This window comes from Oryzias latipes, chromosome 8 (assembly GCF_053564925.1).
Source record: "Oryzias latipes strain Hd-rR chromosome 8, Olatipes_Hd-rR_3.1".
Classification (NCBI taxonomy): Eukaryota; Metazoa; Chordata; class Actinopteri; order Beloniformes; family Adrianichthyidae; genus Oryzias; species Oryzias latipes.
This window is the reverse complement of record NC_136244.1, coordinates 10,331,203-10,353,703: the sequence shown is the minus strand read 5'-3', so window position 1 is coordinate 10,353,703 and position 22,501 is coordinate 10,331,203.

Sequence of the window (22,501 nt, the reverse complement as noted above, 5' to 3'; positions counted from 1 at the left end):
TCAGCTCTAAATAGCACTGTTTGGACTTCTCAACTTACAATGTGACAAGAAATAACACTTTCTTCAACTGCAAATGAGAACTTTGACTTTTTAGTGCATTTTGTGCACATAAATCAGTTTTTCATTCAAAAGTGTCAAAAAAGCGTTTTCAGCTCTAAATTAGCACTCTTTGGACTTCTCAACTTACAATGTGACATGAAATAACACTTTCTTCAACTGCAAATGAGAACTTTGACTTTTTAGTAAATTTTGTGCACAAAAATCAGTTTTCATTCAAAAGTGTCAAAAAACGATTTCAGCTCTAAATAGCACTGTTTGGACTTCTCAACTTACAATGTGACAAGAAATATAACTTTCTTCAACTGCAAATGAGAACTTTGACTTTTTAGTGCATTTTGTGCACATAAATCAGTTTTTCGTTCAAAAGTGTCAAAAAAGCATTTTCAGCTCTAAATAGCACTGTTTGGACTTCTTAGCTTACAACATGACAAGAAATAACTTGAACTTTGACTTTTTAGTGCATTTTGTGCACAAAGATGAGTTTTTCATTCAAAACTGTCAAAACTGTTTTGTCAGCTCTAAATAGCATTCTTTGAACTTTCAACTTACCACGTGACAAGAAACAGCACTTTCTTCAACTGCAAATGAGAACTTTGACTTTTTAATGCATTTTGTGCAAAAAAATCAGTTTTCATTCAAAAGTGTCAAAAAAACGTATTCTGCTCTAAATAGCACTGTTTGGACTTCTCAACTTACAATGTGACAAGAAATAACACTTCTTCAACTGCAAATGAGAACTTTGACTTTTTAGTGCATTTTGTGCACATAAATCAGTTTTTCATTCAAAAGTGTCAAAACAGTTTTGTCAGCTCTAAATAGCACTCTTTGGACTTCTCAACTTACCACGTGACAAGAAATATCACTTTCTTCAACTGCAAATGAGAACTTTGACTTTTGAGTGCATTTTGTACACATAAATCAGTTTTTCATTCAAAAGTGTCAAAAAAGCGTTTTCAGCTCTAAATAGCACTGTTTGGACTTCTCAAATTACAACGTAACAATAAATAACTTTCTCTTCCACTGCAAATGAGAACTTTGACTTTTGAGTGCATTTTGTGCACAAAAATCAGTTTTCATTCAAAAGTGTCAAAACAGTTTGTCAGCTCTAAATAGCACTCTTTGGACTTTCAACTTACAATGTGACAAGAAATAACCCTTTCTTCAACTGCAAATGAGAACTTTGACTTTTTAGTAAATTTTGTGCACAAAAATCAGATTTCATTTAAAAGTGTCAAAAAACGATTTCAGCTCTAAATAGCACTATTTGGACTTCTCAACTTACCACGTGACAAGAAACAGCACTTTCTTCAACTGCAAATGAGAACTTTGACTTTTTAATGCATTTTGTGCACAAAAATCAGTTTTTCATTCAAAAGTGTCAAAAAAACGTATTCTGCTCTAAATAGCACTGTTTGGACTCCTCAACTTACCACGTGACAAGAAAAAACACTTTCTTCAAGTGCAAATGAGAACTTTGACTTTTGAGTGCATTTTGTACACATAAATCAGTTTTTCATTCAAAAGTGTCAAAACAGCGTTTTCAGCTCTAAATTAGCACCCTTTGGACTTCTCAACTTACAATGTGACATGAAATAACACTTTCTTCAACTGCAAATGAGAACTTTGACTTTTTAGTAAATTTTGTGCACAAAAATCAGTTTTCATTCAAAAGTGTCAAAAAACGATTTCAGCTCTAAATAGCACTGTTTGGACTTCTTAGCTTACAACATGACAAGAAATAAAATGAACTTTGACTTTTGAGTGCATTTTATGCACAAAAATCAGTTTTTCATTCAAAAGTGTCAAAATAGTGTTTTCAGCTCTAAAAATCACTGTTTGGACTTCTCAACTCATAATGTGACAAGAGATAACACTTTCTTCAACTGCAAATGAGAACTTTGACTTTTTAGTACATTTTGTGCACAAAAATCAGTTTTTCATTCAAAAGTGTCAAAACAGTTTTGTCAGCTCTAAATAGCACTGTTTGGACTTCTCAACTTACAATGTGACAAGAAATAACAATTTCTTAAACTGCAAATGAGAACTTTGACTTTCTAGTGCATTTTGTACACATATATCAGTTTTTCATTCAAAAGTGTCAAAAAAGTGTTTTCAGCTCTAATTAGCACTGTTTGGACTTCTCAAATTACAACGTAACAAGAAATAACACTCTCTTCAACTGCAAATGAGAACTTTGACTTTTGAGTGCATTTTGTGCACATAAATCAGTTTTTCATTCAAAAGTGTCAAAAAAGCGTTTTCAGCTCTAAATTAGCACTCTTTGGACTTCTCAACTTACAATGTGACATGAAATAACACTTTCTTCAACTGCAAATTAGAACTTTGACTTTTTTGTAAATTTTGTGCACAAAAATCAGTTTTCATTCAAAAGTGTCAATAAACGATTTCAGCTCTAAATAGCACTGTTTGGACTTCTTAGCTTACAACATGACAAGAAATAACTTGAACTTTGACTTTTTAATGCATTTTGTGCACAAAAATCAGTTTTCATTCAAAAGTGTCAAAAAAACGTATTCTGCTCTAAATAGCACTGTTTGGACTTCTCAACTTACAATTTGACAAGAAATAACACTTTCTTCAACTGCAAATGAGAACTTTGACTTTTGAGTGCATTTTGTGCACATAAATCAGTTTTTCATTCAAAAGTGTCAAAAAAGTGTTTTCAGCTCTAAATAGCACTGTTTGGTCTTCTCAACTCATAATGTGACAAGAAATAACACTTTCTTCAAGTGCAAATGAGAACTTTGACTTTTGAGTGCATTTTGTACACATAAATAAGTTTTTCATTCAAAAGTGTCAAAATAGCGTTTTTAGCTCTAAATAGCACTGTTTGGACTTCTCAAATTACAACGTAACAAGAAATAACACTCTCTTCAAGTGCAAATGAGAACTTTGACTTTTGAGTGCATTTTGTACACATAAATCAGTTTTTCATTCAAAAGTGTCAAAAAATTGTTTTCAGCTCTAAATAGCACTGTTTGGACTTGTCAAATTACAACGTAACAAGAAATAACACTCTCTTCAACTGCAAATGAGAACTTTGACTTTTTAGTGCATTTTGTGCACATAAATCAGTTTTTCATTCAAAAGTGTCAAAAAAGTGTTTTCAGCTCTAAATAGCACAGTTTGGACTTCTCAACTTACAATGTGACAAGAAATAACACTTTCTTCAACTGCAAATGAGAACTTTGACTTTTTAGTGCATTTTGTGCAAATAAATCAGTTTTTCGTTCAAAAGTGTCAAAAAAGCATTTTCAGCTCTAAATAGCACTGTTTGGACTTCTTAGCTTACAACATGACAAGAAATAAAATGAACTTTGAATTTTTATTGCTTTTCGTGCACAAAAATCAGTTTTTCATTCAAAATTGTCAAAAAGTCGTTGTCAACTCTAAATAGCACCGTTTGGACTTCTCAACTCATAATGTGACAAGAAATAACACTTTCTTCAACTGCAAATGAGAACTTTGACTTTTTAGTACATTTTGTGCACAAAAATCAGTTTTTCATTCAAAAGTGTCAAAAAAGCGTTTTCAGCTCTAAATTAGCACTCTTTGGACTTCTCAACTTACAATGTGACATGAAATAACACTTTCTTCAACTGCAAATGAGAACTTTGACTTTTTAGTAAATTTTGTACACAAAAATCAGTTTTCATTCAAAAGTGTCAAAAAACGATTTCAGCTCTAAATAGCACTGTTTGGACTTCTCAACTTACAATGTGACAAGAAATATCACTTTCTTCAACTGCAAATGAAAACTTTGACTTTTTAGTGCATTTTGTGCACATAAATCAGTTTTTCGTTCAAAAGTGTCAAAAAAGCATTTTCAGCTCTAAATAGCACTGTTTGGACTTCTTAGCTTACAACATGACAAGAAATAACATGAACTTTGACTTTTTAATGCGTTTTGTGCACAAAGATCAGTTTCTCATTCAAAACTGTCAAAAAGTCGTCAACTCTAAATAGCACTGTTTGGACTTCTCAACTTACCACGTGACAAGAAACAGCACTTTCTTCAACTGCAAATGAGAACTTTGACTTTTTAATGCATTTTGTGCAAAAAAATCAGTTTTCATTCAAAAGTGTCAAAAAAACGTATTCTGCTCTAAATAGCACTGTTTGGACTTCTCAACTTACAATGTGACAAGAAATAACACTTCTTCAACTGCAAATGAGAACTTTGACTTTTTAGTGCATTTTGTGCACATAAATCAGTTTTTCATTCAAAAGTGTCAAAACAGTTTTGTCAGCTCTAAATAGCACTCTTTGGACTTCTCAACTTACCACGTGACAAGAAATATCACTTTCTTCAACTGCAAATGAGAACTTTGACTTTTGAGTGCATTTTGTACACATAAATCAGTTTTTCATTCAAAAGTGTCAAAAAAGCGTTTTCAGCTCTAAATAGCACTGTTTGGACTTCTCAAATTACAACGTAACAATAAATAACTTTCTCTTCCACTGCAAATGAGAACTTTGACTTTTGAGTGCATTTTGTGCACAAAAATCAGTTTTCATTCAAAAGTGTCAAAACAGTTTTGTCAGCTCTAAATAGCACTCTTTGGACTTTCAACTTACAATGTGACAAGAAATAACCCTTTCTTCAACTGCAAATGAGAACTTTGACTTTTTAGTAAATTTTGTGCACAAAAATCAGATTTCATTCAAAAGTGTCAAAAAACGATTTCAGCTCTAAATAGCACTATTTGGACTTCTCAACTTACCACGTGACAAGAAACAGCACTTTCTTCAACTGCAAATGAGAACTTTGACTTTTTAATGCATTTTGTGCACAAAAATCAGTTTTTCATTCAAAAGTGTCAAAAAAACGTATTCTGCTCTAAATAGCACTGTTTGGACTCCTCAACTTACCACGTGACAAGAAAAAACACTTTCTTCAAGTGCAAATGAGAACTTTGACTTTTGAGTGCATTTTGTACACATAAATCAGTTTTTCATTCAAAAGTGTCAAAACAGCGTTTTCAGCTCTAAATTAGCACCCTTTGGACTTCTCAACTTACAATGTGACATGAAATAACACTTTCTTCAACTGCAAATGAGAACTTTGACTTTTTAGTAAATTTTGTGCACAAAAATCAGTTTTCATTCAAAAGTGTCAAAAAACGATTTCAGCTCTAAATAGCACTGTTTGGACTTCTTAGCTTACAACATGACAAGAAATAAAATGAACTTTGACTTTTGAGTGCATTTTATGCACAAAAATCAGTTTTTCATTCAAAAGTGTCAAAATAGTGTTTTCAGCTCTAAAAATCACTGTTTGGACTTCTCAACTCATAATGTGACAAGAGATAACACTTTCTTCAACTGCAAATGAGAACTTTGACTTTTTAGTACATTTTGTGCACAAAAATCAGTTTTTCATTCAAAAGTGTCAAAACAGTTTTGTCAGCTCTAAATAGCACTGTTTGGACTTCTCAACTTACAATGTGACAAGAAATAACAATTTCTTAAACTGCAAATGAGAACTTTGACTTTCTAGTGCATTTTGTACACATATATCAGTTTTTCATTCAAATGTGTCAAAAAAGTGTTTTCAGCTCTAATTAGCACTGTTTGGACTTCTCAAATTACAACGTAACAAGAAATAACACTCTCTTCAACTGCAAATGAGAACTTTGACCTTTGAGTGCATTTTGTGCACATAAATCAGTTTTTCATTCAAAAGTGTCAAAAAAGCGTTTTCAGCTCTAAATTAGCACTCTTTGGACTTCTCAACTTACAATGTGACATGAAATAACACTTTCTTCAACTGCAAATGAGAACTTTGACTTTTTAGTAAATTTTGTGCACAAAAATCAGTTTTCATTCAAAAGTGTCAATAAACGATTTCAGCTCTAAATAGCACTGTTTGGACTTCTTAGCTTACAACATGACAAGAAATAACTTGAACTTTGACTTTTTAATGCATTTTGTGCACAAAAATCAGTTTTCATTCAAAAGTGTCAAAAAAACGTATTCTGCTCTAAATAGCACTGTTTGGACTTCTCAACTCATAATGTGACAAGAAATAACACTTTTACTAAAACACTTTTGAATGAAAAACTGATTTATGTGCACAAAATGCACTCAAAGGTCAAAAGTGTCAAAAAAGCGTTTTCAGCTCTAAATTAGCACTCTTTGGACTTCTCAACTTACAATGTGACATGAAATAACACTTTCTTCAACTGCAAATTAGAACTTTGACTTTTTTGTAAATTTTGTGCACAAAAATCAGTTTTCATTCAAAAGTGTCAATAAACGATTTCAGCTCTAAATAGCACTGTTTGGACTTCTTAGCTTACAACATGACAAGAAATAACTTGAACTTTGACTTTTTAATGCATTTTGTGCACAAAAATCAGTTTTCATTCAAAAGTGTCAAAAAAACGTATTCTGCTCTAAATAGCACTGTTTGGACTTCTCAACTTACAATTTGACAAGAAATAACACTTTCTTCAACTGCAAATGAGAACTTTGACTTTTGAGTGCATTTTGTGCACATAAATCAGTTTTTCATTCAAAAGTGTCAAAAAAGTGTTTTCAGCTCTAAATAGCACTGTTTGGTCTTCTCAACTCATAATGTGACAAGAAATAACACTTTCTTCAAGTGCAAATGAGAACTTTGACTTTTGAGTGCATTTTGTACACATAAATAAGTTTTTCATTCAAAAGTGTCAAAATAGCGTTTTTAGCTCTAAATAGCACTGTTTGGACTTCTCAAATTACAACGTAACAAGAAATAACACTCTCTTCAAGTGCAAATGAGAACTTTGACTTTTGAGTGCATTTTGTACACATAAATCAGTTTTTCATTCAAAAGTGTCAAAAAATTGTTTTCAGCTCTAAATAGCACTGTTTGGACTTGTCAAATTACAACGTAACAAGAAATAACACTCTCTTCAACTGCAAATGAGAACTTTGACTTTTTAGTGCATTTTGTGCACATAAATCAGTTTTTCATTCAAAAGTGTCAAAAAAGTGTTTTCAGCTCTAAATAGCACAGTTTGGACTTCTCAACTTACAATGTGACAAGAAATAACACTTTCTTCAACTGCAAATGAGAACTTTGACTTTTTAGTGCATTTTGTGCAAATAAATCAGTTTTTCGTTCAAAAGTGTCAAAAAAGCATTTTCAGCTCTAAATAGCACTGTTTGGACTTCTTAGCTTACAACATGACAAGAAATAAAATGAACTTTGACTTTTTATTGCTTTTCGTGCACAAAAATCAGTTTTTCATTCAAAATTGTCAAAAAGTCGTTGTCAACTCTAAATAGCACCGTTTGGACTTCTCAACTCATAATGTGACAAGAAATAACACTTTCTTCAACTGCAAATGAGAACTTTGACTTTTTAGTACATTTTGTGCACAAAAATCAGTTTTTCATTCAAAAGTGTCAAAAAAGCGTTTTCAGCTCTAAATTAGCACTCTTTGGACTTCTCAACTTACAATGTGACATGAAATAACACTTTCTTCAACTGCAAATGAGAACTTTGACTTTTTAGTAAATTTTGTACACAAAAATCAGTTTTCATTCAAAAGTGTCAAAAAACGATTTCAGCTCTAAATAGCACTGTTTGGACTTCTCAACTTACAATGTGACAAGAAATATCACTTTCTTCAACTGCAAATGAAAACTTTGACTTTTTAGTGCATTTTGTGCACATAAATCAGTTTTTCGTTCAAAAGTGTCAAAAAAGCATTTTCAGCTCTAAATAGCACTGTTTGGACTTCTTAGCTTACAACATGACAAGAAATAACATGAACTTTGACTTTTTAATGCGTTTTGTGCACAAAGATCAGTTTCTCATTCAAAACTGTCAAAAAGTCGTCAACTCTAAATAGCACTGTTTGGACTTCTCAACTTACCACGTGACAAGAAACAGCACTTTCTTCAACTGCAAATGAGAACTTTGACTTTTTAATGCATTTTGTGCAAAAAAATCAGTTTTCATTCAAAAGTGTCAAAAAAACGTATTCTGCTCTAAATAGCACTGTTTGGACTTCTCAACTTACAATGTGACAAGAAATAACACTTCTTCAACTGCAAATGAGAACTTTGACTTTTTAGTGCATTTTGTGCACATAAATCAGTTTTTCATTCAAAAGTGTCAAAACAGTTTTGTCAGCTCTAAATAGCACTCTTTGGACTTCTCAACTTACCACGTGACAAGAAATATCACTTTCTTCAACTGCAAATGAGAACTTTGACTTTTGAGTGCATTTTGTACACATAAATCAGTTTTTCATTCAAAAGTGTCAAAAAAGCGTTTTCAGCTCTAAATAGCACTGTTTGGACTTCTCAAATTACAACGTAACAATAAATAACTTTCTCTTCCACTGCAAATGAGAACTTTGACTTTTGAGTGCATTTTGTGCACAAAAATCAGTTTTCATTCAAAAGTGTCAAAACAGTTTTGTCAGCTCTAAATAGCACTCTTTGGACTTTCAACTTACAATGTGACAAGAAATAACCCTTTCTTCAACTGCAAATGAGAACTTTGACTTTTTAGTAAATTTTGTGCACAAAAATCAGATTTCATTCAAAAGTGTCAAAAAACGATTTCAGCTCTAAATAGCACTATTTGGACTTCTCAACTTACCACGTGACAAGAAACAGCACTTTCTTCAACTGCAAATGAGAACTTTGACTTTTTAATGCATTTTGTGCACAAAAATCAGTTTTTCATTCAAAAGTGTCAAAAAAACGTATTCTGCTCTAAATAGCACTGTTTGGACTCCTCAACTTACCACGTGACAAGAAAAAACACTTTCTTCAAGTGCAAATGAGAACTTTGACTTTTGAGTGCATTTTGTACACATAAATCAGTTTTTCATTCAAAAGTGTCAAAACAGCGTTTTCAGCTCTAAATTAGCACCCTTTGGACTTCTCAACTTACAATGTGACATGAAATAACACTTTCTTCAACTGCAAATGAGAACTTTGACTTTTTAGTAAATTTTGTGCACAAAAATCAGTTTTCATTCAAAAGTGTCAAAAAACGATTTCAGCTCTAAATAGCACTGTTTGGACTTCTTAGCTTACAACATGACAAGAAATAAAATGAACTTTGACTTTTGAGTGCATTTTATGCACAAAAATCAGTTTTTCATTCAAAAGTGTCAAAATAGTGTTTTCAGCTCTAAAAATCACTGTTTGGACTTCTCAACTCATAATGTGACAAGAGATAACACTTTCTTCAACTGCAAATGAGAACTTTGACTTTTTAGTACATTTTGTGCACAAAAATCAGTTTTTCATTCAAAAGTGTCAAAACAGTTTTGTCAGCTCTAAATAGCACTGTTTGGACTTCTCAACTTACAATGTGACAAGAAATAACAATTTCTTAAACTGCAAATGAGAACTTTGACTTTCTAGTGCATTTTGTACACATATATCAGTTTTTCATTCAAAAGTGTCAAAAAAGTGTTTTCAGCTCTAATTAGCACTGTTTGGACTTCTCAAATTACAACGTAACAAGAAATAACACTCTCTTCAACTGCAAATGAGAACTTTGACCTTTGAGTGCATTTTGTGCACATAAATCAGTTTTTCATTCAAAAGTGTCAAAAAAGCGTTTTCAGCTCTAAATTAGCACTCTTTGGACTTCTCAACTTACAATGTGACATGAAATAACACTTTCTTCAACTGCAAATGAGAACTTTGACTTTTTAGTAAATTTTGTGCACAAAAATCAGTTTTCATTCAAAAGTGTCAATAAACGATTTCAGCTCTAAATAGCACTGTTTGGACTTCTTAGCTTACAACATGACAAGAAATAACTTGAACTTTGACTTTTTAATGCATTTTGTGCACAAAAATCAGTTTTCATTCAAAAGTGTCAAAAAAACGTATTCTGCTCTAAATAGCACTGTTAAGACTTCTCAACTTACAATTTGACAAGAAATAACACTTTCTTCAACTGCAAATGAGAACTTTGACTTTTTAGTGCATTTTGTGCACATAAATCAGTTTTTCATTCAAAAGTGTCAAAAAAGTGTTTTCAGCTCTAAATAGCACTGTTTGGTCTTCTCAACTCATAATGTGACAAGAAATAACACTTTCTTCAAGTGCAAATGAGAACTTTGACTTTTGAGTGCATTTTGTACACATAAATAAGTTTTTCATTCAAAAGTGTCAAAATAGCGTTTTTAGCTCTAAATAGCACTGTTTGGACTTCTCAAATTACAACGTAACAAGAAATAACACTCTCTTCAAGTGCAAATGAGAACTTTGACTTTTGAGTGCATTTTGTACACATAAATCAGTTTTTCATTCAAAAGTGTCAAAAAATTGTTTTCAGCTCTAAATAGCACTGTTTGGACTTGTCAAATTACAACGTAACAAGAAATAACACTCTCTTCAACTGCAAATGAGAACTTTGACTTTTTAGTGCATTTTGTGCACATAAATCAGTTTTTCATTCAAAAGTGTCAAAAAAGTGTTTTCAGCTCTAAATAGCACAGTTTGGACTTCTCAACTTACAATGTGACAAGAAATAACACTTTCTTCAACTGCAAATGAGAACTTTGACTTTTTAGTGCATTTTGTGCAAATAAATCAGTTTTTCGTTCAAAAGTGTCAAAAAAGCATTTTCAGCTCTAAATAGCACTGTTTGGACTTCTTAGCTTACAACATGACAAGAAATAAAATGAACTTTGACTTTTTATTGCTTTTCGTGCACAAAAATCAGTTTTTCATTCAAAATTGTCAAAAAGTCGTTGTCAACTCTAAATAGCACCGTTTGGACTTCTCAACTCATAATGTGACAAGAAATAACACTTTCTTCAACTGCAAATGAGAACTTTGACTTTTTAGTACATTTTGTGCACAAAAATCAGTTTTTCATTCAAAAGTGTCAAAAAAGCGTTTTCAGCTCTAAATTAGCACTCTTTGGACTTCTCAACTTACAATGTGACATGAAATAACACTTTCTTCAACTGCAAATGAGAACTTTGACTTTTTAGTAAATTTTGTACACAAAAATCAGTTTTCATTCAAAAGTGTCAAAAAACGATTTCAGCTCTAAATAGCACTGTTTGGACTTCTCAACTTACAATGTGACAAGAAATATCACTTTCTTCAACTGCAAATGAAAACTTTGACTTTTTAGTGCATTTTGTGCACATAAATCAGTTTTTCGTTCAAAAGTGTCAAAAAAGCATTTTCAGCTCTAAATAGCACTGTTTGGACTTCTTAGCTTACAACATGACAAGAAATAACATGAACTTTGACTTTTTAATGCGTTTTGTGCACAAAGATCAGTTTCTCATTCAAAACTGTCAAAAAGTCGTCAACTCTAAATAGCACTGTTTGGACTTCTCAACTTACCACGTGACAAGAAACAACACTTTCTTCAACTGCAAAGGAGAACTTTGACTTTTTAATGCTTTTTGTACACATAAATCAGTTTTTCATTCAAAAGTGTCAAAAAAGCATTTTCAGCTCTAAATAGCACTGTTTGGACTCCTCAAATTACAACGTAACAAGAAATAACACTCTCTTCAACTGCAAATGAGAACTTTGACTTTTGAGTGCATTTTGTGCACATAAATCAGTTTTTCATTCAAAAGTGTCAAAATAGTGTTTTCAGCTCTTAATAGCACTGTTTGGACTTCTTTCTCATAATGTGACAAGAAATAACACTTTCTTCAACTGCAAATGAGAACTTTGACTTTTTAGTACATTTTGTGCACAAAAATCAGTTTTTCATTCAAAAGTGTCAAAACAGTTTTGTCAGCTCTAAATAGCACTGTTTGGACTTCTCAACTTACAATGTGACAAGAAATAACACTTTCTTCAACTGCAAATGAGAACTTTGACTTTTTAGTGCATTTTGTGCACATAAATCAGTTTTTCATTCAAAAGTGTCAAAAAAGCGTTTTCAGCTCTAAATTAGCACTCTTTGGACTTCTCAACTTACAATGTGACATGAAATAACACTTTCTTCAACTGCAAATGAGAACTTTGACTTGTTATTAAATTTTGTGCAAAAAAATCAGTTTTCATTCAAAAGTGTCAGAAAACGATTTCAGCTCTAAATAGCACTGTTTGGACTTCTCAACTTACAATGTGACAAGAAATATCACTTTCTTCAACTGCAAATGAGAACTTTGACTTTTTAGTGCATTTTGTGCACATAAATCAGTTTTTCGTTCAAAAGTGTCAAAAAAGCATTTTCAGCTCTAAATAGCACTGTTTGGACTTCTTAGCTTACAACATGACAAGAAATAACTTGAACTTTGACTTTTTAGTGCATTTTGTGCACAAAGATCATTTTTTCATTCAAAAGTGTCAAAAAACGATTTCAGCTCTAAATAGCACTGTTTGGACTTCTGAAATTACAACGTAACAATAAATAACTTTCTCTTCAACTGCAAATGAGAACTTTGACTTTTGAGTGCATTTTGTGCACAAAAATCAGTTTTCATTCAAAAGTGTCAAAACAGTTTTGTCAGCTCTAAATAGCACTCTTTGGACTTTCAACTTACAATGTGACAAGAAATAAAACTTTCTTCAACTGCAAATGAGAACTTGGACTTTTTAGTAAATTTTGTGCACAAAAATCAGTTTTTCATTCAAAAGTGTCAAAAAACGATTTCAGCTCTAAATAGCACTGTTTGGACTTCTCAACTTACCACGTGACAAGAAACAGCACTTTCTTCAACTGCAAATGAGAACTTTGACTTTTTAATGCATTTTGTGCACAAAAATCAGTTTTTCATTCAAAAGTGTCAAAAAAACGTATTCTGCTCTAAATATCACTGTTTGGACTTCTCAACTTACCACGTGACAAGAAAAAACACTTTCTTCAAGTGCAAATGAGAACTTTGACTTTTGAGTGCATTTTGTACACATAAATCAGTTTTTCATTCAAAAGTGTCAAAACAGCGTTTTCAGCTCTAAATTAGCACCCTTTGGACTTCTCAACTTACAATGTGACATGAAATAACACTTTCTTCAACTGCAAATGAGAACTTTGACTTTTTAGTAAATTTTGTGCACAAAAATCAGTTTTTATTCAAAAGTGTCAAAAAAGTGTTTTCAGCTCTAAATAGCACTGTTTGGACTTCTTAGCTTACAACATGACAAGAAATAAAATGAACTTTGACTTTTGAGTGCATTTTGTGCACAAAAATCAGTTTTTCATTCAAAAGTGTCAAAATAGTGTTTTCAGCTCTAAAAATCACTGTTTGGACTTCTCAACTCATAATGTGACAAGAAATAACACTTTCTTCAACTGCAAATGAGAACTTTGACTTTTTAGTACATTTTGTGCACAAAAATCAGTTTTTCATTCAAAAGTGTCAAAACAGTTTTGTCAGCTCTAATTAGCACTGTTTGGACTTCTCAAATTACAACGTAACAAGAAATAACACTCTCTTCAACTGCAAATGAGAACTTTGACTTTTGAGTGCATTTTGTGCACATAAATCAGTTTTTCATTCAAAAGTGTCAAAACAGTTCTGTCAGCTCTAAATAGCACTCTTTGGACTTTCAACTTACAATGTGACAAGAAATAACACTTTCTTCAAGTGCAAATGAGAACTTTGACTTTTTAGTGCATTTTGTGCACATAAATCAGTTTTCGTTCAAAAGTGTCAAAAAAGCATTTTCAGCTCTAAATAGCACTGTTTGGACTTCTTAGCTTACAACATGACAAGAAATAACATGAACTTTGACTTTTTAATGCGTTTTGTGCACAAAGATCAGTTTTTCATTCAAAACTGTCAAGAAGTCGTTGTCAGCTCTAAATAGCACTGTTTGGACTTCTCAACTTACCACTTGACAAGAAACAGCACTTTCTTCAACTGCAAATGAGAACTTAGACTTTTTAATGCATTTTGTGCACAAAAATCAGTTTTCATTCAAAACTGTCAAAAAAACGTATTCTGCTCTAAATAGCACTGTTTGGTCTTCTCAACTCATAATGTGACAAGAAATAACACTTTCTTCAACTGCAAATGAGAACTTTGACTTTTGAGTGCATTTTGTACACATAAATCAGTTTTTCATTCAAAAGTGTCAAAAAAGCGTTTTCAGCTCTAAATAGCACTGTTTGGACTTCTCAAATTACAACGTAACAATAAATAACTTTCTCTTCAACTGCAAATGAGAACTTTGACTTTTGAGTGCATTTTGTGCACAAAAATCAGTTTTCATTCAAAAGTGTCAAAACAGTTTTGTCAGCTCTAAATAACACTCTTTGGACTTTCAACTTACAATGTGACAAGAAATAACACTTTCTTCAACTGCAAATGAGAACTTTGACTTTTTAGTAAATTTTGTGCACAAAAATCAGTTTTCATTCAAAAGTGTCAAAAAACGATTTCAGCTCTAAATAGCACTGTTTGGACTTCTCAACTTACCACGTGACAAGAAACAGCACTTTCTTCAACTGCGAATGAGAACTTTGACTTTTTAATGCATTTTGTGCACAAAAATCAGTTTTCTTTCAAAAGTGTCAAAAAAACGTATTCTGCTCTAAATAGCACTGTTTGGACTTCTCAACTTACCACATGACAAGAAATAACACTTTCTTCAAGTGCAAATGAGAACTTTGACTTTTGAGTGCATTTTGTGCACATAAATCAGTTTTTCATTCAAAAGTGTCAAAAAAGCGTTTTCAGCTCTAAATTAGCACTCTTTGGACTTCTCAACTTACAATGTGACATGAAATAATACTTTCTTCAACTGCAAATGAGAACTTTGACTTTTTAGTAAATTTTGTGCACAAAAATTAGTTTTCATTCAAAAGTGTCAAAAAACGATTTCAGCTCTAAATAGCACTGTTTGGACTTCTCAACTTACAATGTGACAAGAAATATCACTTTCTTCAACTGCAAATGAGAACTTTGACTTTTTAGTGCATTTTGTGCACATAAATCAGTTTTTCGTTCAAAAGTGTCAAAAAAGCATTTTCAGCTCTAAATAGCACTGTTTGGACTTCTTAGCTTACAACATGACAAGAAATAACTTGAACTTTGACTTTTTAATGCATTTTGTGCACAAAAATCAGTTTTCATTCAAAAGTGTCAAAAAAACGTATTCTGCTCTAAATAGCACTGTTTGGACTTCTCAAATTACAATGTGACAAGAAATAACACTTTCTTCAACTGCAAATGAGAACTTTGACTTTTTAGTGCATTTTGTGCACATAAATCAGTTTTTCATTCAAAAGTGTCAAAACAGTTTTGTCAGCTCTAAATAGCACTCTTTGGACTTTCAACTTACAATGTGACAAGAAATAACACTTTCTTCAACTGCAAATGAGAACTTTGACTTTTTAGTGCATTTTGTACACATAAATCAGTTTTTCATTCAAAAGTGTCAAAAAAGTGTTTTCAGCTCTAATTAGCACTGTTTGGACTTCTCAAATTACAACGTAACAGGAAATAACACTCTCTTCAACTGCAAATGTGAACTTTGACTTTTGAGTGCATTTTGTGCACATAAATCAGTTTTTCATTCAAAAGTGTCAAAAAAGTGTTTTCAGCTCTAAATAGCACAGTTTGGACTTCTCAACTTACAATGTGACAAGAAATAACACTTTCTTCAACTGCAAATGAGAACTTTGCCTTTTTAGTGCATTTTGTGCAAATAAATCAGTTTTTCGTTCAAAAGTGTCAAAAAAGCATTTTCAGCTCTAAATAGCACTGTTTGGACTTCTTAGCTTACAACATGACAAGAAATAAAATGAACTTTGACTTTTTATTGCTTTTCGTGCACAAAAATCAGTTTTTCATTCAAAATTGTCAAAAAGTCGTTGTCAACTCTAAATAGCACCGTTTGGACTTCTCAACTCATAATGTGACAAGAAATAACACTTTCTTCAACTGCAAATGAGAACTTTGACTTTTTAGTAAATTTTGTACACAAAAATCAGTTTTCATTCAAAAGTGTCAAAAAACGATTTCAGCTCTAAATAGCACTGTTTGGACTTCTCAACTTACAATGTGACAAGAAATATCACTTTCTTCAACTGCAAATGAAAACTTTGACTTTTTAGTGCATTTTGTGCACATAAATCAGTTTTTCGTTCAAAAGTGTCAAAAAAGCATTTTCAGCTCTAAATAGCACTGTTTGGACTTCTTAGCTTACAACATGACAAGAAATAACATGAACTTTGACTTTTTAATGCGTTTTGTGCACAAAGATCAGTTTCTCATTCAAAACTGTCAAAAAGTCGTCAACTCTAAATAGCACTGTTTGGACTTCTCAACTTACCACGTGACAAGAAACAACACTTTCTTCAACTGCAAAGGAGAACTTTGACTTTTTAATGCTTTTTGTACACATAAATCAGTTTTTCATTCAAAAGTGTCAAAAAAGCATTTTCAGCTCTAAATAGCACTGTTTGGACTCCTCAAATTACAACGTAACAAGAAATAACACTCTCTTCAACTGCAAATGAGAACTTTGACTTTTGAGTGCATTTTGTGCACATAAATCAGTTTTTCATTCAAAAGTGTCAAAATAGTGTTTTCAGCTCTTAATAGCACTGTTTGGACTTCTTTCTCATAATGTGACAAGAAATAACACTTTCTTCAACTGCAAATGAGAACTTTGACTTTTTAGTACATTTTGTGCACAAAAATCAGTTTTTCATTCAAAAGTGTCAAAACAGTTTTGTCAGCTCTAAATAGCACTGTTTGGACTTCTCAACTTACAATGTGACAAGAAATAACACTTTCTTCAACTGCAAATGAGAACTTTGACTTTTTAGTGCATTTTGTGCACATAAATCAGTTTTTCATTCAAAAGTGTCAAAAAAGCGTTTTCAGCTCTAAATTAGCACTCTTTGGACTTCTCAACTTACAATGTGACATGAAATAACACTTTCTTCAACTGCAAATGAGAACTTTGACTTGTTAGTAAATTTTGTGCAAAAAAATCAGTTTTCATTCAAAAGTGTCAAAAAACGATTTCAGCTCTAAATAGCACTGTTTGGACTTCTCAACTTACAATGTGACAAGAAATATCACTTTCTTCAACTGCAAATGAGAACTTTGACTTTTTAGTGCATTTTGTGCACATAAATCAGTTTTTCGTTCAAAAGTGTCAAAAAAGCATTTTCAGCTCTAAATAGCACTGTTTGGACTTCTTAGCTTACAACATGACAAGAAATAACTTGAACTTTGACTTTTTAGTGCATTTTGTGCACAAAGATCAGTTTTTCATTCAAAACTGTCAAAACTGTTTTGTCAGCTCTAAATAGCATTCTTTGAACTTTCAACTTACCACGTGACAAGAAATATCACTTTCTTCAACTGCAAATGAGAACTTTGACTTTTTAGTAAATTTTGTGCACAAAAATCAGTTTTCATTCAAAAGTGTCAAAAAACGATTTCAGCTCTAAATAGCACTGTTTGGACTTCTCAAATTACAACGTAACAATAAATAACTTTCTCTTCAACTGCAAATGAGAACTTTGACTTTTGAGTGCATTTTGTGCACAAAAATCAGTTTTCATTCAAAAGTGTCAAAACAGTTTTGTCAGCTCTAAATAGCACTCTTTGGACTTTCAACTTACAATGTGACAAGAAATAAAACTTTCTTCAACTGCAAATGAGAACTTTGACTTTTTAGTGCATTTTGTGCACAAAAATCAGTTTTTCATTCAAAAGTGTCAAAAAACGATTTCAGCTCTAAATAGCACTGTTTGGACTTCTCAACTTACCACGTGACAAGAAACAGCACTTTCTTCAACTGCAAATGAGAACTTTGACTTTTTAATGCATTTTGTGCACATAAATCAGTTTTTCATTCAAAAGTGTCAAAAAAACGTATTCTGCTCTAAATATCACTGTTTGGACTTCTCAACTTACCACGTGACAAGAAAAAACACTTTCTTCAAGTGCAAATGAGAACTTTGACTTTTGAGTGCATTTTGTACACATAAATCAGTTTTTCATTCAAAAGTGTCAAAACAGCGTTTTCAGCTCTAAATTAGCACCCTTTGGACTTCTCAACTTACAATGTGACATGAAATAACACTTTCTTCAACTGCAAATGAGAACTTTGACTTTTTAGTAAATTTTGTGCACAAAAATCAGTTTTTATTCAAAAGTGTCAAAAAAGTGTTTTCAGCTCTAAATAGCACTGTTTGGACTTCTTAGCTTACAACATGACAAGAAATAAAATGAACTTTGACTTTTGAGTGCATTTTGTGCACAAAAATCAGTTTTTCATTCAAAAGTGTCAAAATAGTGTTTTCAGCTCTAAAAATCACTGTTTGGACTTCTCAACTCATAATGTGACAAGAAATAACACTTTCTTCAACTGCAAATGAGAACTTTGACTTTTTAGTACATTTTGTGCACAAAAATCAGTTTTTCATTCAAAAGTGTCAAAACAGTTTTGTCAGCTCTAATTAGCACTGTTTGGACTTCTCAAATTACAACGTAACAAGAAATAACACTCTCTTCAACTGCAAATGAGAACTTTGACTTTTGAGTGCATTTTGTGCACATAAATCAGTTTTTCATTCAAAAGTGTCAAAACAGTTCTGTCAGCTCTAAATAGCACTCTTTGGACTTTCAACTTACAATGTGACAAGAAATAACACTTTCTTCAAGTGCAAATGAGAACTTTGACTTTTTAGTGCATTTTGTGCACATAAATCAGTTTTCGTTCAAAAGTGTCAAAAAAGCATTTTCAGCTCTAAATAGCACTGTTTGGACTTCTTAGCTTACAACATGACAAGAAATAACATGAACTTTGACTTTTTAATGCGTTTTGTGCACGAAGATCAGTTTTTCATTCAAAACTGTCAAGAAGTCGTTGTCAGCTCTAAATAGCACTGTTTGGACTTCTCAACTTACCACGTGACAAGAAACAGCACTTTCTTCAACTGCAAATGAGAACTTTGACTTTTTAATGCATTTTGTGCACAAAAATCAGTTTTCATTCAAAACTGTCAAAAAAACGTATTCTGCTCTAAATAGCACTGTTTGGTCTTCTCAACTCATAATGTGACAAGAAATAACACTTTCTTCAACTGCAAATGAGAACTTTGACTTTTGAGTGCATTTTGTACACATAAATCAGTTTTTCATTCAAAAGTGTCAAAAAAGCGTTTTCAGCTCTAAATAGCACTGTTTGGACTTCTCAAATTACAACGTAACAATAAATAACTTTCTCTTCAACTGCAAATGAGAACTTTGACTTTTGAGTGCATTTTGTGCACAAAAATCAGTTTTCATTCAAAAGTGTCAAAACAGTTTTGTCAGCTCTAAATAACACTCTTTGGACTTTCAACTTACAATGTGACAAGAAATAACACTTTCTTCAACTGCAAATGAGAACTTTGACTTTTTAGTAAATTTTGTGCACAAAAATCAGTTTTCATTCAAAAGTGTCAAAAAACGATTTCAGCTCTAAATAGCACTGTTTGGACTTCTCAACTTACCACGTGACAAGAAACAGCACTTTCTTCAACTGCGAATGAGAACTTTGACTTTTTAATGCATTTTGTGCACAAAAATCAGTTTTCTTTCAAAAGTGTCAAAAAAACGTATTCTGCTCTAAATAGCACTGTTTGGACTTCTCAACTTACCACATGACAAGAAATAACACTTTCTTCAAGTGCAAATGAGAACTTTGACTTTTGAGTGCATTTTGTGCACATAAATCAGTTTTTCATTCAAAAGTGTCAAAAAAGCGTTTTCAGCTCTAAATTAGCACTCTTTGGACTTCTCAACTTACAATGTGACATGAAATAATACTTTCTTCAACTGCAAATGAGAACTTTGACTTTTTAGTAAATTTTGTGCACAAAAATTAGTTTTCATTCAAAAGTGTCAAAAAACGATTTCAGCTCTAAATAGCACTGTTTGGACTTCTCAACTTACAATGTGACAAGAAATATCACTTTCTTCAACTGCAAATGAGAACTTTGACTTTTTAGTGCATTTTGTGCACATAAATCAGTTTTTCGTTCAAAAGTGTCAAAAAAGCATTTTCAGCTCTAAATAGCACTGTTTGGACTTCTTAGCTTACAACATGACAAGAAATAACTTGAACTTTGACTTTTTAATGCATTTTGTGCACAAAAATCAGTTTTCATTCAAAAGTGTCAAAAAAACGTATTCTGCTCTAAATAGCACTGTTTGGACTTCTCAACTTACAATGTGACAAGAAATAACACTTTCTTCAACTGCAAATGAGAACTTTGACTTTTTAGTGCATTTTGTGCACATAAATCAGTTTTTCATTCAAAAGTGTCAAAACAGTTTTGTCAGCTCTAAATAGCACTCTTTGGACTTTCAACTTACAATGTGACAAGAAATAACACTTTCTTCAACTGCAAATGAGAACTTTGACTTTTTAGTGCATTTTGTACACATAAATCAGTTTTTCATTCAAAAGTGTCAAAAAAGTGTTTTCAGCTCTAATTAGCACTGTTTGGACTTCTCAAATTACAACGTAACAGGAAATAACACTCTCTTCAACTGCAAATGTGAACTTTGACTTTTGAGTGCATTTTGTGCACATAAATCAGTTTTTCATTCAAAAGTGTCAAAACAGTTCTGTCAGCTCTAAATAGCACTCTTTGGACTTTCAACTTACAATGTGACAAGAAATAACACTTTCTTCAAGTGCAAATGAGAACTTTGACTTTTTAGTGCATTTTGTGCACATAAATCAGTTTTTCGTTCAAAAGTGTCAACAAAGCATTTTCAGCTCTAAATAGCACTGTTTGGACTTCTTAGCTTACAACATGACAAGAAATAACATGAACTTTGACTTTTTAATGCGTTTTGTGCACAAAGATCAGTTTTTCATTCAAAACTGTCAAGAAGTTGTTGTCAGCTCTAAATAGCACTGTTTGGACTTCTCAACTTACCACGTGACAAGAAACAGCACTTTCTTCAACTGCAAATGAGAACTTTGACTTTTTAATGCATTTTGTGCACAAAAATCAGTTTTCATTCAAAAGTGTCAAAAAACGTATTCTGCTCTAAATAGCACTGTTTGGACTTCTCAACTTACCACGTGACAAGAAATATAACTTTCTTCAACTGCAAATGAGAACTTTGACTTTTGAGTGCATTTTGTACACATAAATCAGTTTTTCATTCAAAAGTGTCAAAAAAGCGTTTTCAGCTCTTAATAGCACTGTTTGGACTTCTCAACTTACCACGTGACAAGAAATAACACTCTCTTCAACTGCAAATGAGAACTTTGACTTTTGAGTGCATTTTGTGCACAAAAATCAGTTTTCATTCAAAAGTGTCAAAACAGTTTTGTCAGCTCTAAATAACACTCTTTGGTCTTTCAACTTACAATGTGACAAGAAATAACACTTTCTTCAACTGCAAATGAGAACTTTGACTTTTTAGTAAATTTTGTGCACAAAAATCAGTTTTCATTCAAAAGTGTCAAAAAAACGATTTCAGCTCTAAATAGCACTGTTTGGACTTCTCAACTTACCACGTGACAAGAAACAGCACTTTCTTCAACTGCGAATGAGAACTTTGACTTTTTAATGCATTTTGTGCACAAAAATCAGTTTTCTTTCAAAAGTGTCAAAAAAACGTATTCTGCTCTAAATAGCACTGTTTGGACTTCTCAACTTACCACATGACAAGAAATAACACTTTCTTCAAGTGCAAATGAGAACTTTGACTTTTGAGTGCATTTTGTGCACATAAATCAGTTTTTCATTCAAAAGTGTCAAAAAAGCGTTTTCAGCTCTAAATTAGCACTCTTTGGACTTATCAACTTACAATGTGACATGAAATAACACTTTCTTTAACTGCAAATGAGAACTTTGACTTTTTAATGCATTTTGAGCACAAAAATCAGTTTTCATTCAAAAGTGTCAAAAAACGATTTCAGCTCTAAATAGCACTGTTTGGACTTCTCAACTTACAATGTGACAAGAAATATCACTTTCTTCAACTGCAAATGAGAACTTTGACTTTTTAGTGCATTTTGTGCACATAAATCAGTTTTTCGTTCAAAAGTGTCAAAAAAGCATTTTCAGCTCTAAATAGCACTATTTGGACTTCTTAGCTTACAACATGACAAGAAATAACTTTAACTTTGACTTTTTAATGCATTTTGTGCACAAAAATCAGTTTTCATTCAAAAGTGTCAAAAAAACGTATTCTGCTCTAAATAGCACTGTTTGGACTTCTCAACTTACAATGTGACAAGAAATAACACTTTCTTCAACTGCAAATGAGAACTTTGACTTTTTAGTGCATTTTGTGCACATAAATCAGTTTTTCATTCAAAAGTGTCAAAAAAGTGTTTTCAGCTCTAAATAGCACTGTTTGGTCTTCTCAACTCATAATGTGACAAGAAATAACACTTTCTTCAAGTGCAAATGAGAACTTTGACTTTTTAGTGCATTTTGTGCACATAAATAGCAACTCGTCGCATTTCGGGCAGACACTCGGCAGAATTGCAG